The 14,775-nt window shown below is 30.4% G+C and overlaps 2 long non-coding RNA genes across 2 annotated transcripts; one reads left to right on the top strand and one right to left on the bottom strand.

Annotated features, from left to right (window-relative positions):
• The first annotated feature begins 300 nt into the window (after positions 1 to 300).
• On the top strand, positions 301 to 14,497 carry LOC125386624. Its single transcript, XR_007226965.1, has 3 exons — positions 301 to 652; positions 7,206 to 7,357; positions 14,238 to 14,497. It is a non-coding gene; the product is annotated as an uncharacterized LOC125386624 (long non-coding RNA).
• Positions 2,314 to 3,964, bottom strand: LOC125386625. The gene is made up of 2 exons (XR_007226966.1): positions 3,770 to 3,964; positions 2,314 to 2,546 (listed from the first exon to the last, which is right to left on the bottom strand). It is a non-coding gene; the product is annotated as an uncharacterized LOC125386625 (long non-coding RNA).
• Positions 14,498 to 14,775: the final 278 nt, after the last annotated feature.

Here is a 14,775-nt window from a genome sequence, read left to right as displayed (position 1 = left end):
ACCAACATACTCGAGGCTGTAAGAAATATCTGTCGTAATTCAATCAAAAATGAATATTATCTATGTATTGAGTTTGAGTTAGCTTCTCGAATCACTACGTGAAATAATAAAAAATATTATTTTCATAGAATAATGTTATCTAATTAATCATTCGCCTACTATTCTAATAATTGATTCGTTATTATTTCATGCAACTCAACCCTCTGGCAACGGCATTGAAAAATCTAAACCAAATCGGAAACATAGATCATATTCACTTTTAATTTAGCTGTAAATTATAATCATAGAGATATAAGGATAGAGTGCGAGGGCGAGCTGAGAAAGCGAAAGCGAAAGCGAAAGAGAACGCTGCATAAAGGCCTCTTGTGTCCTTGTCTAATAACGCATGCTCGTTCGTATAGCAAACATATAAGTGTATAGCCAACACAAACATTGTCAGTGTCATGCCTGATTAGACAAGGACAGAAGACACTTTTATGCAGCGTTCTTTCTACTCCTATATCGCATCCACTTACACGATAATTTAAGACTATATGACTCGCGTACTCTAACTCTTTGTATATCTATGGTTATAATAGACATTTATTGCAGTCTCACAGTTGTTAGAAATTTTGAGTTTTAGGACATGTCTAAGAATCATCGAAATGGAAAGGTAGGTAGCATTTCTGCACTTCCATCAAAATTACTATTAACAAATTGAACACTTTAAACACTCCATCCATTACATAAACCTCTATTATATAATTGTGATAGTATGACATATTTTTAATCTTCTAATCTATGACCAGAGAGGAAACTTCCTTTCTGCTGTGACGTCCATATCTCATAAAAAGGTTATTTGAAAGTTAGTGGTTTTCACGTTCGTGTTCTATGTATATATGTAGCGCTTAAAGTTCTAAAACAGACAACAATTTAAATATCCGTGAAGGTCACCTTTTATGAACATTGGAAGTTATAATTTAATTTTATACAAATAAGAAATCATTCATATTATAATATTGAAATATACATCTATACAGATATTGCATACATATGTATGTATGTTAGGTTAGAAAAATTTACCAAATATCCAGCTGGACAAATTGTAAAGTACAAATTAAAAAAAAAAAAAAAAAAAAGAAAGAAAGAAAAGATATGTATCTATATATATATATATGTACAGCAAATTTCCAATTAGATGAATTTTTTACTGTATATTCCAAAAACAATATGTAAAACGATTTTAATTAATATTATCATTTGTCATTTTACATCTACCTATTTACAAAGTTACTGTGGACTTGTCTAAAACCACCAGAAATGAATAACATAGAAACTTAGGACTTTACCGTGTCGCTGCTGTTAATGTAAAAAGCACACGACCACAAAGTATTAGTAATAGTAGTTGGTAATATTAGTATTGCTAACTACTATTACTAGTAATAAATATTAGTAATAATGATTATGAAAACAGTCAATCATATACATTTTGAAAATATTTAGATTTTTTTTCTTTGGTTATACTAAAATAAATTCTCTCTTATTTAAGCAAACGGCTCAAAAAATATTTGTTTAGGTATACAATATAATGTATATCTCCTATATGATTATAAAATGGTACATGTAACTTAGAAGAAACCATGTTTAGAACCTCGTATGACTGGTTACTACTTACAGACTTATTAATATGTGTAAATATTTATAGTATATTTAAGAGATTTATGGCCTAACAAAATGATAAGCCTCATTAAATAGACATAGCGACAAATGATTTCTATCAGACTGTTTTAACATTATTAAGCAAACTATTAAGAATGATATTATTTTACAATTTTTATGTATAATAAAGATTTAGAGGTCGTCTTCAAATACTTTAACAAATTACTGAGTATCCTAAATCTAACTTACAAAAGGATATTATAAAAGATGTATACCAACTTTGTCTATCTGAAATATCTCTTATTACTTTAAATAACAGAAAACAGTAAGTTATAAAATATATTTAGATTCTAAAACAGATCTAATATGATGACAATGTATTTTCTTTTATATATATATATGGTGATATCATATACAAAAGATCTTCAGAGTCCTTTCAAGATCTTTTAAGACCTTCATGTCAGTTTCATTTTTTAGTGAAATGTCTTATATTCCAATTTCATAAAATGTTGAATAATGAACATAAAAGTACTTCATTAGATTAATTGTAAAATTCAGTGTTACTAAGATTCCTTCTATCTTTCTTTACAGAAAGATTAATTTTATTAGTGTTTTTTAGATGTGTATGTGTGCATATATTGTTTATCGTAATGAGGCTTGTAATTTAGTACAACCTTTGCTTAGATAAGTACACGTTTAATATTTTAGATACAAACAAACAGTAAATAGTGACTATTAGAAACAGCAGTGTTAGATTGTTGGCGTTATTCTTACAAGAATACTGATATTGAGACATTGTGAAAGTCTAAACCACACATATTTTTCATACCAGAAACACAATTTTTTGGCCTGCTCGAACCTTACAATTGTTATTTTTGGATGTTTTGTTGGGTAGTATATCAGTAACACTGCAAAATATAATAGAAATATTTCACAATGCAAGTAATAAATTCGACAAACTCAAATGTATGAGGAATTATTTTCAATATAATCCCTATTCTATTGAAGTCAGACATAAAAGTTATATGCCTTGACAACAGAAATTCTACAGAGCGTTTTACCTTTTCGCCTACAAAGAAACTATTACAACAAAGTATGTCTTCTTCCTAATTTTTTGTAAATAATTCTTATTCTTCTCTTATTATTTGAAACAATAAAAATGAAGTGAACAGAGTTGGAGGAATACCTTGTATAATACTTACAGCAGCTACAATATCTACATAAATTTTAAAACATTTATCCTATTTAATATTTTTTAAATTTAAGTGACACAATCTTAAACTTAATAATTGTCAATTGTATGAATTTAAAAGTTGTGTTCATGTGTTACAAAGCCTAAAAAACACAAAGAGTAACATGCAGTTTTGTAACAAAATTTTACTTGAAATTTTTTACGCAAACATTCTATGAAGATAAGAAGAACAGTACATATTTTCCTAAGACCTCTGTTATATGATTTTTTGCTGTCATATCCCAATTGGTTATAAGTTTCAAACATAATAATGATGAATGCATATAATTCTGTTCATATTCAATTGTCAGTAGTCGTTGAAATCCATGATTGTTTTCCAGATTGGGGTTAGGTTATATAAACTTTTATATGAATAATCTAATATAAAAAAAGAATATTTATATGTATCTAATGTTGATATTGACTAGATTTTATGTAATTATTCTATTATACGTATACAATTAGCGATATTTAATTTTGTTACTAAATGTATACACATATTCGTGTTTACGAGTTATATTTCTTTAAATATTTATACGCAATTATTCTTCAACCTATTTGTTATTAGAAGTAAAAATACTACTCTTATTTATGTAAAAATATCTCTAGAATCTTCAGGCGACTCTTATCTTTCTAAATGGGACTAAATGTAACATTTAAACATGATAAATTATGTATGAATTTTTTTCTAAAGCTCAAAAATTGCCTTTATTATAACGTATAGTCTAACCTATATTCTAATATTCTACATTTCTGATATTTTATTGTATTCTAATATTCTAACGTATTCTAATATTTTATAACTCTGGTATTCTCATATATTCTAATATTCTATAATTCTGGTATTTTAATATATTCTAATATTTATATAAAAGCATTGTTCTTTATTACTTAACGTACATAATATACGTCACCGTGATTCTTCAGGACTAAAGTTACTCCATTAAACCAGTTGCACTACCAGCCAAATATTTATATTTATATTTAATTAATAAATAGATTTTAAATTATATTGATTGTTAAAGAGAAATCTGGTTTATTAATTTAAATTTAAATAGAAATATTATTATGAGTCTATGAACCAAAAATTTTAAGCAGAATAGATTTGAATTAAAATTTAATTAATAAATAGATTTTAAATTATATTGATTGTTAAAGAGAAATTTAGTTTATTAATTTAAATTTAAATGTGAATATTATTTGAGTTTATGAATTAAAATTTTGGGAGGAATAAATTTAAATTGATTAGATTTAATTAATAAATAGATTTTAAATTATATTAATTGTTAAATATAAATTTAATTAATAAATAGATTTGAAATTATATTAATTATTAGAAATAAATCAAATTTATTTTATTAGTTTAAGTTTTAATAGAAATATTACATAAGTTTATAATTTAAATTTTGGAAAGAATAAATTTAAATTGAAATTTAATTAATAAATATATTTTAAATTATATTGATTGTTAAAGAAAAATACAGTTCAATTTAAATTTTAATAAGAATATTATTTTAGTTTATTAATAAAATTTAATCAATTTAATTTATTAATTTAAATTTCAATTAATAAAATAAATTTTAATTTAAATTATATTATTAAATAAAATTTTAAAATAATAAGTTTAATTTTTGTAAAATTGGGTTGGGGGGGAGGATAATTTTAAATTTGTTAATTTAAATTTTGATAAAATTGAAAGATTAATAAATATAATTTTAAATTTAATTAATATAAATAAATTTATAATATTAATTAAATTTTATAAAATAAATTATATAAAAATTTTTTAAATTTATCGACGGGGTATGAATCTATAAGCTTAAATTTATCCTATTATATATATATATATATATATATATATATATATATACGTATTTAAATATTTAAATTATAAATTGATTTTAAATTTATTTAATTTTTTAAATAAAAATATTTTAGTTATAATATTTTTTTTTTAATGAAATTTATTTTTAATATTAATATTTTAAATAATTAATATATTTTTATATAAAAATTTAAAAAATTTATTAATAGAATATAAATCTATTAATTTATATTTAATTTATTATTTAAATGTTGATAATAAAATTTTTAAAACTATAAATTTTTAAAAATATAATTATTTAGGTTATAGTTATTTAAAAAATATTTATTTATTTATTTTGGTTCATTTGTGAGAAATGTGGTTTTATATAAAAATTTTAAAAATTCATCGATAGGGCATGAGCCTATTAGCTTGAACTTAGCTTATTATATAAATGTTAATTTAAATAATTTTAATAATTTAAAAATTTAAAAAATATTATTTTTATAATTTATTAAAAATATATTAATTATTTTTTTATTTAATACTAAAATTTCAAGAATTATTAAAAGTATATAAATTTATTAATGTAAATATTTATTAAAAATAAAAAAATTTTTTAAATATGTTGTTAGTGTTTATAATTTGTTTAAAGAATTATATTAATTTTGATTAAATTTTAAGTAAAAAATTTATAAATTCGTTATAGAGTATAAATATATTGATTTTAATTTAATTTATTATATTTATATAAATAATATTATTCTTTATTTAAGTTAAAAATATTTAATATAATTTAATTAAAATATTAAAATTAAATTAAAATAAATATATAATATTTAAAAATTAATAACTAAAATTAATAAAATGTAAATTATTAATAAATTATTATGATTTTTTTTTTTTTTTTTTTTAAGAAAAAAAGTGGAAATTTAATAAAATTTAAATATTTAAAAATTTGCTTGAATATATATATATATATATATATATATTGTATTAAACAATAGTAATAATAATATGATATTTTATAAAAATATTTAATATTCTTTTAAAAAAATATTTTTATAAAAAATATATTTTTTATAAATATTATTTTTATAAATAATATATTTTTAAAAAATTTAATATTTAAAAATATATATATAAAAAAATGATGTTTTTATAAAAAATGCATTATTTTTTTTAAAAAATAGATTATCTTATATATAAGTATATATTAACATATAATTATTAATTATAAATATAAATAAAATATACTTTTAATATAAATATTTATATTATATAAAAATTTATATATATTTTAAAATTTAAACAAAAAAAATATATTATATAATTATTTATATAAATATTATTGTTTATGTAAAACATTATTATTTAATAATCTTTAAATATATAATTATTTTAGAAAATATATTGGAAAACATAAATATATAATTATTTCTGTATTCATAAAATATATTATACATTTATATATATATATATATATATGTCGGGTTGAAGTGAGGATTATGGAGAGGGGCGTTTAATGAATTCTCATTAGAATTAGCCATTGCTGTGATACAATGAAGAGATTATTAGCACAGGCTTATTAACAAGATTAGGTACTCGTAGCACTAGTGATAATGACCGATATCGTATAGTTTTTCCGTCGTTTTACATGTTATGAAATAACTAGACTCCATGCTTTTATTGATTTTCTCTATCGCTATACCTGCATCTTGGTGGAGGGGAGCTTTCTCTGGAGGCAGTTTGAAAGAAGGGATAGAGTTAGATTCTTTTTACCTAAAAATTTGATTTGTCTGCAGGAACATTTTAGACATATTTTTTTTTATTTTGTTTGCCAATCTTCTCTTTTTGTCGTAAGAATAGTTGTATTTTAGATTGTTTATTTTGGATAGTACGTAGCTTTTGCCTCGTTGTAGCTCGTTGTAGCTCGTTGTAGCTCGTTGTAGCTCGCTTTCACAGTCAAGGCGCTATTTTAGAAGGGTACTCCAACAGCTAAAACGATTCCCTTCAACATTTGTAGCAGTATTTCTAATTTCCTATGCTATGAGTTTTTTGTAAGGATAATTGACGGATTTTAACGGTCCGAACGGTCGAGCGCCCCTTACCCCTCGGCCAATAATATCTAAGCATGGCATTCATCCAGGTATCGTTCACGCTCTTCCAGCGAAGGATCGCCCCACTTGGGGCGTATTCGCGCAGTAAACGCCATCCTGCGGGCGAATATGCCGTTTGACGATTTTCTTGAAAACCAATCAGCGTGCGTATTTGGGGTCCTTCGTTTTGAGCCTTGTTGGAGTCTCACTGGACGCTCGCACTTGGGTCTAACACGCTCGAGTTTAACAACGGTATTGGTAGTCTCGTTCGAGTAGTTCAATCGCGAACATGTAGCATCGAGTCAGTTTCCGTGCCTTCGTATCGCTAAACGTGGACTAAACAACCGTTTCAATTTCTCAGTGCTCTTCAAGCGCTCGTGCAGGTGAAATCGTTTCGTCAGTCGTAATGATCAGTTGATACTTTTCTGAACAGGTTTCCTCGGTGCGTCAATATCTTCAAGAATTCGTGGACATGGCTGCAAGCGTTAGTGGAGAGGACAGAGTCGTTCTATCAGGCGTAACGATCAGTGGACAGTCCTGTGCGAAATCTTCAGTTGCGAACAGTATCTCCAAGCATCGATGAAGGTAAGTATCGTTTTAGCGAGCGAACGATTAGTAAACCGTCTCGTGCGGGTCTTTCAAATGCGTGCGGCATCGACACGCGTGTATCGTTAATCATTCGCATCGTCGTACGATAATTCAGTCGCATTCGTTCAGTCGTAAATCGCGTCGCGGCATTCGCTTCAGTTGTATTCGTAAATTTCGTTTTAATCGTCGAAAACAATTTGAAACATTCTCATCGTTTGTTCTTCGATATTTCTTTTTTCCAATTTTAACTTTGTCAATTGTTCTACGCGCATTAAAGCTGTTACCCAAGATTAATTCGGCGGGGAACAAGTTAGAGAGCGCGGTATCGTCGTTATCAGACACACGCGCACGTTAGACGTATCGTTGTTTCTTTAACCGATTGAGTAGCAAACAGCGTGATCGGGCTGTTTAGATTTTGTGTCGAAAAGTCCCAGTACATTTGAACTCTACGGACGACTAACGGTATTTTGTATTTCATTGTTATCTTGATGATTTTTATTGAACAAAACTTGAAATATTTATAAACTAATAGTACGCGTATATAAATATATAGATGTATTTCGTAAGAGTAACAAATATGACGAGCGCTATTGTGCCGCTTGTTTCTCTTCGCAATCGATTAAGAGGCTATGGTGCCGTTCGGCACGTTTCGACCCTGGTTTTTCAAAGACCTCTGGGGCTCAAACGGTTAAATTATGTCAATATTATCTGCAAATAATTATTTTTCTATTTACTCTATATGATTTTCGAAACATTAAAAGATTATTATTACTCGACTACTTCAATATTGATTACGATATTTTTTTAATTGCGGTTAAAAACTTGTCACTACTGGTGTGAGAGACTGTAAAATTGATTCGAAATAGTATTTTACAGAGTAACCGATGAAACCGATGAGTTAGATATTTATATAATAAAAAGTTATTTCTATTTCTGAATTTTCTTTCTGGATATTTCTTTTAAATACCATTTTAAGTAGTTGTTGTTTTACAGTACGAATAAAATATTTTAAATATGTAGTAAAAAATAAACTATCTTTATTTTCACAACGCGGTACATAAAATAAAGTATTTTATCTTTGTATTGTAAATAGTATTGTGTTTAAAATGTTTCTTAACAATGAAAATAGATTAAGCAGAAGGTTAATATCAGGATGCGAGAATCCAAAATATTTGGAAATTAAATTCATGTTCTTTTTAACCCTGCTGCGCGCTCTTCGGGTCTCTTTGTTCTTACTGCTCTCCTTTCTTTCTCTAAGAACTTTTGTATTCTTTAAACGTATAGAGCAAAATTTTGTCCGACCGTTGAAACCGACATATTTGAGAAAAAGACGTGCGATCATAGAAAATCTAGGGAACGCACTGATACAAAATTATATTATAAGATGGTAATATGACCCGCGTAGGAAAGCTGCGAAAGAAATAGCAGAGAATGTTATAAATACATTGGAACATTTCAAAGAGAAAATAAGAGTTTGTAAAAATTTCACTAATGCCAAAATTTTGTTTGCGATAATAGAATGTACCGGTTCTTTGCAATGAAAATTATTATGAAGGATATAAGTAACATATTACTACATTTCCCCGGTCCTTACTTAGAAGATAAAACAAACGAAAACGAATCTTTGTATGCAAAGGTAATTTTCTTCTTCAAACTCTTACCGAATAATTTAGTTGAATGGAAGACCGCAGCAGGGCGTTAAGTAACATGCATTATTCAAAGTTTTCATCGCTTGGATTACTCTTATATGGGCAAACATGCAATCCATTTCCCTTTTTTTTTTTTATTCTTTTTTTATTCTTTTTTTTTATATTTATATTTAATTTGCACTTTACAATTTGTCCAGCTGGACATTTGTTAAATTTTTCTAACTTTATCCGAGTTTGACTATTTTATTTCTGTAGCGAGGTCAGTGGGGTGTTTTCTTTTTATTCTTCTTTTTACGAGAGTTTTGCTCGCTTCAGCAGCTAGCTGGTTTGGATGTATTGCCGTTATTTCCTTGTGTTTTTCTTTTTAAGTACTTGCCGATTTCTTCTTTGACCATTGGTATTTACGTACAACTCTCGATTCCAACTGACGATTCTCTCCCCTCGGTTACAACTCAACTATTTTCTTGATCCGATTCGTTTCTTTTCGTCATCCATCAATATCTCTACTACGCGCGCGTTCGTTACGCGTCCGCCACCGTTGCTACCTACGCCTTCTTCCAATATTACAAAAAATGTCCTATAAGGAAGAACCTTACGGATATCGATGGCTGATTAGGCCTGTCGGCACTTGCGCCTCGGTGATGTTTGGACCGCCGTTGGAAAGTTTTGTTGCCGAGTGCCGCTAAGCCCTATTCGAGTTTTCCGACCGTTTCTGCTTGTTGGCATTTGCTCTTCGTCGCCGACATTGTCTCTATGTCGGCGATCTTTCCGCGTTACTATAATAGAGACCAAAGAAGCCGTTCTACAGTGTCACCTAACTAGTACAGTGTCACGTAAAATTTATGATAAAGAAGGAGTAACGTAATTTGACCGTGTTTTTTAAATTTTGTAGGCTTTTATTCACGAGAACGATTAAGTATAATATTACAATGAAGTTCAAATCACGGCCAAACTGTACACAAGACTAGACTCGAGACTAAAAAAAGACTCTTCTTGGTCGAATGATTGCAGTTTTTACAGGCTGCTGCGTTTGTCGGTGTTGAGGGACAAGGGACGGATCCTAATTGCCCTACGTAATGGGTGGCAAATGTAATGTTGGGCCATGTGCAAAGGTCAATTCAAAACCTTAACGGTCCGCTGTCAGGTAGTATGGAATGACGTGGATTTGACGATTTATGATCGTTGTCAGAACAGCCGTTCGTGAATGTTAATATTTTGCTGTTGGTAGTTATACGCAATGCAGTGAAACTAAATAATTTCAAAATTGAAGTAGGCGAGAAAATTAGAGTATTATGATGGTGCAGGTCGAAAGGGCCTGATTTCCTATACAAAAATAAGTCGATGATGAAGTGACAATTTTTAACACAAGACTTGGTTTTCCAGAAAATCAATTACGAAGTTCCGTCCACTTGACTCGCTACTTTTTAAGTATACGCGTACCTATATGACGGAACTTCACAATCCATTGTGTGGGAAACGAAGCCAGGAAAAATGTTATGTATCTGTATGCACGTCTAAAAAAAATACCATTTATCCTCATAGATACATGTATGTTTTCTTAAATATTTTGTCTATTGTGATAACATGAAATAACAGAGCTGATTACTTCAGCCAACGCTCATACCGCGTTGAAAGTACTCGTTCTCGTCCATATGTGAAATCGTTAAACAAAATCATTACCGTAAAATATAATTGACGACTTAAATAATTTTTAGACTTTTTTGTTTTTCAAGTATTAGTGAATATTAGTCCTGCTTACTTAGAAAACTGCACGTGCGCATACAGTGTTTCTATGAATTTTGAGAATTTGTTATTATTATGATCTTTTATTTTACTTTTTATTTCCTTTGCGAGTTTGTTTAGATGTTCTCCTTACTTAGAAATATGCACGATGGGCAGTTTATAGGTTGGCCTGTGCTGGCGCGGTTGGCTAAGTATTAATAAGATATGGTCGTATACATGAAGAAAATATCTTTTTAGCATTAAACGATTATCACCATATGTTGTATCATTCTCGCATACATGCTTACTTATATATTACTTTGTTTATACTTTCCGATAATGTTATATGTATTCAAAATTGGGAATTGGAGAATGTGCAAGTATTATACATACGTACGTCGTTTGAGAGAGTGCAAAAATACATGTGCCAAAAATTGTGACACAAACCGAAGGGCGATGATTCCCTGCGCGTGGCGAAAATGAAGTCGAAAATGTAAAATGACATTTTTCGCTTTGTTTTCGCGAAAGTCAATTATGAAGTTGCCTCTACTTAACTTCACAGTCCATTTTCTTGAAAACGAAACCGGGCATGATTTTACATATCTCTTTTATCCTCTTACATAATTGTACGACGTAAAAGCTTTTTATTCAGTAATATTATATACCAAAATTGATTACTTCAACTAACGCTCATACCGAGCTGAATGCATTCTTTCTCGTCAGAGTGCTGGGAACCCCCCAAGCAGGTCGGTCCTCACTGGAAAAAAATACCAGGCGCAAGGCCTGTTAGTGAGTTTGCCAATTTATACAGTAAAACTCAATAACGAAAAGTGATAAATAATGCTCACTATAAAAACAATCAAGAAAATAAGAGAAGGAAAGAAACAACCAAAAGAAAAATATAGCAAAAGTGAATCAGGAACTTTCTTGGCAATACAAGCTTTGGCACCCAAAGGACGCGGAAACTCAACCGCCCGCCAAACCTGTTGAACAGGAATAACAGGGCACAAAGTAGCCAGGAAAGTGTAAGCAAAAAGGAAAGCACGACAGGAGACGCGGACCGCGAATGAAACGAAACCATAAATTCAGCAGATGGCTCCCCATTATCGGCAATACGAACGAAAAATAGGTTCAGCGTATTGCAATCGTAAGAGTCCTGCCTATCTCGGATACAGCAACACCCTCAAATAGGAACAATAAAAGAAACCACCATAATAAGGAAAAAGAACGGAAGCCTACGGAAGAAAGCAAGTAGGAATACGGCCTCTCAGGAAATCACATGTCCGAAAGAGAATAAAGAATGGATCGAGAGAGAGATATACTATCATCAACGAAAACCTCAACGTCCCAGGCGTAGCCCAGCGAAATGGACAATGAATTTCCAGCGGCAACGCTACCGAGTAGTCAGACACAACCCAGGTAGGCCACCAGCCTCTACAACAAAGAACGCTGACACCACTGCCCCCCCACAAATAGAGACAAATCGCCTCCAACATACATTACCAATCAAGACCAGAAGGAGACAGTAAAACTCTTTGAAGAGACTCTAAACACAAATTCATTCCATATTAAACGGATACACACAGATAAACATGTGCTATTCCTACGAAGTATGCCAGTCTTTAACAAAGCGAAAGAAATCGTAATTGCAACTAAGACAGCGTTTACGCATATACACCCAAATCAAAGAAGTACCACACGGTCTTACTAAAGGGTCTAAACAATAGTTTCTCCGAGTCAGAGATACTCGCAGAGTTACAAGCACTACAGATGTCTGACGTACAATTGACAAAATATTGGTGCTTCTCAATAAAAAGATCAATAGAGAACAATGAATTGCTTCCAATTTACATAATCCAAGTATCCCCACAAAGCAATATTAGTTACCTACTAAAATTGAACCGTCTAAATTACTTTAGGGTAAATTGGATAAAGTCAGAAAAAATGACATAACGCAATGTCACAAATGCAAACTGCACGGAGCTGCACGGTCCAAGCGAGTGCAAACTTTGCAAAAAACTTTGCGAGAATATCATCAAATGCAAAGAATCAACAATTTGCGTTACTCAAATAAGCCGCAAATTCGCCCCGTAGTCAAATTTCTTAGCCATCCTAAGACAAGGAATAAGCCGAAACCAAGTCTCTGAAAACCAATCACATCGAACAAATTTATTACCACGCGTAATGCAAAATCCAAATCCAATTAAAACCATATCCGTAACAAACCATACCGTAATAAACTTATCGAAGACTTCAAAAAAAGCATATTCAAAGCCCTAAATGAACAACAAACACAATTGAACTAAAATAATCATTAAGAACGCACGAAGAATGGATTGACTCTTGCCCAAAAGAAGGCTCATACCTAAACATATGCCTTGGAGACACACAATTACAATTCCCTAATTTACGGGCAAATAACAGGCTCAAAACTATAGACTACGAATGCGACCATAACGCTCCCGTATTACAGATAAATAAAAATACATCTGACTTCCTAACCCTAGAAACACAGAGTGACGAACCCAGGTGCGAGTACAAAAAAATAAACTAGAAAAAATTACAAAATCAGCTCGAAAAGTACTGCGACCTAAGTATCCACAACAATGTCAACCTAACCAAGAGGCAAATCGTCTCATTTATAGACAAAATAAAAAAACTTATACAAACCGCTCTTCAAGAATCCGTACTAATAATAAAGTAAGAAAGTCGGCTTTCGAGCCCTATACCTATAATAAAAAAAAAAAAAAAAATTACGAGACGAAAGCTTGATACCATCCAATATTAACAATCTAAAATAAAACTATTCCTACGATCAAAAAGAAGATTCAGAATAATTAAAGTACCTTTTGCACAAAATAAAGTTGTGTCAAAACAAGAATTCGCAAACATTATAAATCAACAGTGGGCAAACAAAATAAAAAATATCTCTAAAAAGGACTCTGCTAGCATGTCCCACAGAGGAATCAAATTTTTACATCAAAAGAATCAAACTCTACCCCATCTCTCAAATTGCCTTCAGACGAGAATGATTCCATTATGCGCGGTATGAACGTTAGCTGAAATAAGTGATTTATTTGCTTTTAATGTACAAAAAAAGAATATTAGAAAAAATGTATGCAAGAATGAGTGTTATATATGGTATTAGTCATGTAATACTATAACATTTCTATTTCCTCATGTTTAGATTATAGATTATTGAAAATAGATTATTAAGGGAAGTAAAAAGGATTGGAAAAACAAAAAGGTGTTTTGTTTTTCACCACGCGGAGTTACCAAGCGGTCACCTATTTAAGTACTATCCGTGTCTGGCGCTGCTTAACTTTCGTGATCGGATGAGAACGAGTGCTTTTTTTCTATATAACATTTATTGACCAGTAGATGAGAATTACATTTGTATGTTGTTCACAATAAACAATGGACTTCGAGTGCGGGCTGGCTTAGGCAAAAGTACCGATACGTGACGATACGACATAACCATACAATGTTTTGTGTCGGAATTACAGTTTTTACCGGTTGCAGTTTACCAGTTTGAATCGGCGTCCTTGATCGATAGTTATTTTCGAAGGTACGCCGAAACGAGCTATTCGTGTAGAGAGGAGAACCGAGGCAACGGTTGTCGCTTCCATATCAACGATGGGAATGGCTTCGGACCAACGCGAAAAACGGTCGATACACGTTAGACAATGTCGGTATCCTTGTGAATATTGCATCGCGATAATGTCTATGTGTATGTGCTTGAACCGGCCTGCTGAAGTTTCGAACGTTCCGACAGGTGAGAATACGTGCCTGGTGACATTGCATCGTTGACACGGGATACATTGTCGTGCCCAAGTCCGGCAATCTTTATTTACGGACGGTCAAATGAAACGCGACGTCACCAATTTTTGCGTGGCACGTATCTCTGGATGGGAAAGTCCGTGGAGCGAATTAAACACGTCGCGCCGCAAGGATTTCGGTACGTACCATCGTACAATGTCGCCTGATATGTCGCAATAAATTTCTACCTATAATTCTAATGGTAAAAAATTAATTCCTTCATCA

Source organism: Bombus terrestris, chromosome 17, assembly GCF_910591885.1.
Source record: "Bombus terrestris chromosome 17, iyBomTerr1.2, whole genome shotgun sequence".
Lineage (NCBI taxonomy): Eukaryota > Metazoa > Arthropoda > Insecta > Hymenoptera > Apidae > Bombus > Bombus terrestris.
This window is presented reverse-complemented; position numbering and strand designations above follow the sequence as displayed.